We start from the raw sequence: 4,551 nt of genomic DNA on the forward strand, positions 1-4,551 counted from the left end.
TTTTACATGCAAATCTCTACTTCTGTGTTCCAAATCTGGCATTTCCTAGGTATATAATTTTTTTTATATAGTATAGAAGACACTGTACAGCTACAGGTCTGTACAATCTTTGATTAGGAGAATTCTGGCCAAGCAAGATTTCCCTCAAGACAGGGATGTCTCCCTCTGGATACAAAAAGCTGCTCTTTTTTCTTTTTAGTGAGTAAAACCACTATGGGTGAGATCTTTATTTCCCTGAATGCTACAAAGAAACACCAAATATATACTTCTTAAGGTTAGTTCTCCTTTGAGACCTGTTCTCATGCACTTCAGTCATGATGTATTTGCTGCCCAGACCTTTGCATGAAAAGCAGAGCATCCACAGCATCCACCCAGGATGGGTGAAGATGGAAAAAACCCTCCCCATTCCATCTCACTGGCATGTTAATAAGAAGTACCAAACAAACATCAAGCTCCACAGCTTTCTAGAAATATAATTATAAACTATTATTATTATTATTATTATTATTATTATTGACAAAGGATTTCAAGGCCAGGTTGGAGCAACCTGGTCTAGTGGGAGGTGGCCCTGCCAATGGAAGTGGATGAGCTTTAAGGTCCCTCCCAATCCAAACCCGTCCTGGGATTCTATAAAGTGAATTCTGTGCACAAAAAAAAAAAAAACAAAACAAAAATGAACCCAAAACAGCCCTTCAGGTTTTTTGGGTTCTGCCAAGTGATATCTCCCTGATGAAGTTCCATTCTGAGCTCCCAGCCAGGGAACTGTCTGAAGGCAGAAACAGCAGCCAGGAATTCCCAAACAGAATTTCCATCTGCAGGGATGGGGATCCTTCTCACACAGTCTGTCAGAGGCGCTGAGCAATCCACTGAATTAAAGGGAGGACTTTCCTGATTTGATTAATTTTAGCTCCCAGCTAGGAACAACCACAAATCTCCTTGTGCTCTCAGAGCCTGGGAATTCACTCAACTAATAACACTTGAATTAGATTTTCCTCTTTTCTTTTGAGGCTGTTATTTATGCATTTAGACCAAAAAAGTATCATCAGCTTCCCACAGAGGACACGACACAATTGGGCACTGCAAGGGAAGTTTGCAGTTATACAGTAAATAAAAAGGAAAAACCATTTAATAATGGTGTAAAAGTCCACCTCTAGAAAGCTTTTACATGCATCAAATCAGTGAAAAACATTCACAACCTCATGGAAAATATTGCTGTTCTGGAAAATAGGGATGTGGAAGATCAGAGACCTCGATTTCCTTCAGTTTTGGAGGAACAGAGAGGCTCTGAATCCTCAGCAACCTCCACTCCACAAGAATATGCTTTTTGGGTTGTCTTCTTTCTTTCCAAAGGCACTCTGCCTACATTGTCAGAAAAAATGAATTAGCAGAATGTGAAGATAAAACTACATATTTTTTCCAAGTAGTTCCTTCAGGAAAAGGGAATTTCAGCTGTGAAAAAGGACAGATCACCAATTTCACTTCAAGATCCCGTGTAATTCAGTTGTTTCAATACACAAAAGTCAATTTAGAAGTTCTTTGAGCCAATTATTTTCCAGAAGTGCACTTTCTGAGGGAGTGGTATGCAGTATTTTTAAATTTTAAATTTTTAACAGGATTTTATGAATGTATGTTCGTGGATAGATGGATGGATGGATGGATGGATAATGTTTATGTGTCTTTTCAACTTAGAAAAGAACCTGCAGCCCATAAATGAGAAATCAGAGCTAAATGTAAAAATAAATTTTAAAATAATTCAGTTCTTTCAGACAGTGATTTTAGATGTTACTTGCCTAAAAAAAAACCCAACTAATTAATTTATTCTTTAACCCACCCATAACAAATCCCACCTGTACACAGATACACTAGAAAATGACAATTGTGCAACAAATTAAGTCATTAAATAATGACATTTTCCAATAATTCATTGTTTTTCACTCATCAATTAAATGACAAAAGAATTTTTTCCACTAATGAAGTAAGTAACCTTGCTTACCCACTTAACAGATGAGGGTTTTTCTCCATTATGGAGTTGCTTTTTGTAAAACAGCACTGCCACCTAGTGACCAAACACAGGAACTGCATGAAAGGATCATTGCCTTCTCTTTATTGAAGGGACCGTGAGCTGGTCCAGCTGTGGCAAGAAGAGCGAGTGGGTTGTGAAGGTTTGGAGCAGTCTGGAAGCTCCCTCGTGCCCAAAGGATCCTGCCAAGTGCAGCCCTGGAAGAGTCAGGAATAATGAAAAGTGCCCCAGTTCTCGTGAAGCTCAGCTTTGTAAGACATGTCTCAAGACCAGACAAAATCCTTGAGCAGCGAGCTTGGCAGAAAAGGCCCTGTGAAGCAAAGAGCTTCTTGGGGATGGCAGGTGAAAGCTGGAGCCCTCCCAGGTAAAGGTGTGTGATCCCCACAATCCTCTTTGTGTCCTCTGCCAGCAGCTGCCCTTGGTCATTCTTGTGGTTTGCAGGTTGTAACAAGAGCCTTGAGATTTGCTTCTGGGAACGGGGATCTGTATCCTGATGGAAGTCCTTGAAACAGAAGTGAGTCTCTGTGAGAAATGAGGAGGCTACAGGAGTGCTGGGGTGGAGAGTCCACAGTGAGTATGGTTTGAGTGTCCTGATGTCCCTGACCCAATGCTGTGCTGTCACCAAGTCCTTTCATTCTGATCTAAATTGTCTTTAAATGTGCTGGAAGTCCAAATTGAAGTAGAAAATGCTTGTGGAAAGCTTGGTGTTCCCAAGGGAATGCTTTAGGGATATGCAGCTCCTGAACAGCAGAAGTAATTTGGGTTTCCCCAGAAACCTGCTGGGCTGTGGTGGGTTTTTTTTCCTTTTTTTCTTTTTCTTCCCCCCCCCCCTTCCCCCCCCTTTTTTTTCTTTCCCTCCCCCCTTTTTCCTTTTTTTTCTTTTTTCCCCTCTTTTGTTCCTTTTTTCCCTTTTTTCCCTTTTTCCCCTCTTTTTTCCCCCTTTTTTCTTTTTTTCATTTTTTTCCTTTCCCCCACCTTTTTTCCTTTTTTCTTTTTCCCCTTTTTTCTTTTTTGCTTTTTCTTTTTTTCCCTTTTTTTCTTTTTCCCTACTTTTCCCCCCTTTTATCCTTTTTTTTTTCTTTTTTCCTTTTTCCCTTTTTTCCTTTTTTCCCCTTTTTTTCCTTTTTACCTTCTTTCCCCCCCCTTTTTCCCTCCTTTTTTCCCTCCTTTCCCCCCTCTTTTTTCCCCTCCTTTTTTCCTCCTTTTTTTCCTTTTTTCCTCCTTTTTCCCTCCTTTTTTTTCCCTCCTTTTTTTTCCCTCCTTTTTTTCCCTCCTTTTTTTTCCCTTCTTTTTTTCCCCTCCTTTTTTTCCCCTCCTTCTTTTCCCCTCCTTCTTTCCCTCCTTTTGCCCTTTTCGCCCCCTTTTCCCTCTCCATACAACCATCATCTTTTTTCCTCCAAAGCCCCCATTTTGGTAAGTGAGCGTGAATGTGGCTATCAAATGGACTATTTGTGTAGATTTGCACACAAGGTGGTCTGCACTTTCCAGCAGTGTGTCATATGAAGGAGTCCCAAAGCCACAGCAACGGTGGTGGGCTATAGGATTAGGGCATAAGAGGCCAAGGATACTGTCAGTCTGGTAGATGCTGTTCCTCTCCTGGGGAATATCTGCTTTTACTGCCAGGGCAACAGACGCCACAAATTGTTTTGTGCAAATACAGACTGTAACAAGTGCATGAGTCAGGTGGTGTCAATTTGTTAGGGAACACTCGGACATCAGATTTAGGGATGAACATTCAGCACATGAAATGCAGTTCTGTTCTGTTAATCAATGCAGAGCTGCACATTCCCAGTTTTTGCTTGGTTTTTGGTAGATGATGTAACAATATGTAATCTAGGAGAGTGTTTTCAAAACATTTCACTTAATTGGAAGATTTATAAAACTGGGGTGGTTTTCAGGCTGCACGTGTATGTTTGTAAACGTACGTGCATGCAACCGCAACATACGTGCACTCCCGTGTGGACATTCCTGTTGAACATAATAATGATGCAGCAACTTCTTCGCTTAGAGAATCCTAGCTGAGGTGGACTTCTTCTGTGGGTGCAGTTGAATAGTTCCAGAGGCCTGTGGGAGGGTGTAGTTTCGATGTCCAAAGCAATTTAGCCCCTGACTCAGGAAATACTGGATCTCCTGGCCACGAGGAAGTAAGTGCGTCATCCTCCTCATCGCCTGTGGGTGCCGTGACCGATAAACAATGACAAAACTCCCCAGACAAAGAGATCCACTGAGCACAAATTTGCTTCTGGAAAACAGACCTGACAGCGATCCGTTTCCTGTTCAGGGACTCTGGGGGCTTTTGGACCTTGAAGGGACTAAGGCCAACAATACAAGCCATCATGTCCTTTGGGAAACATGAATGCCGGTCGTAAAATGTACAGAACAAGTGTTAAGCCAGTTTTGCTTCGTGATGCTGGGTTCCTGGAGTTGTTTCTTTTAATCAGTTGGTTCCTTTACTAAATAATCTGTGCACTTGCCCGTGAAAAAAAGAAGGTCATCTTTTATTTGGTGGAAATGAATGAGCTTGTTAGAAG

Source organism: Empidonax traillii, unplaced genomic scaffold (assembly GCF_003031625.1).
Source record: "Empidonax traillii isolate 1590-97213 ecotype Southwest subspecies unplaced genomic scaffold, ASM303162v1 scaffold1216:size234177, whole genome shotgun sequence".
NCBI classification, from domain to species: domain Eukaryota; kingdom Metazoa; phylum Chordata; class Aves; order Passeriformes; family Tyrannidae; genus Empidonax; species Empidonax traillii.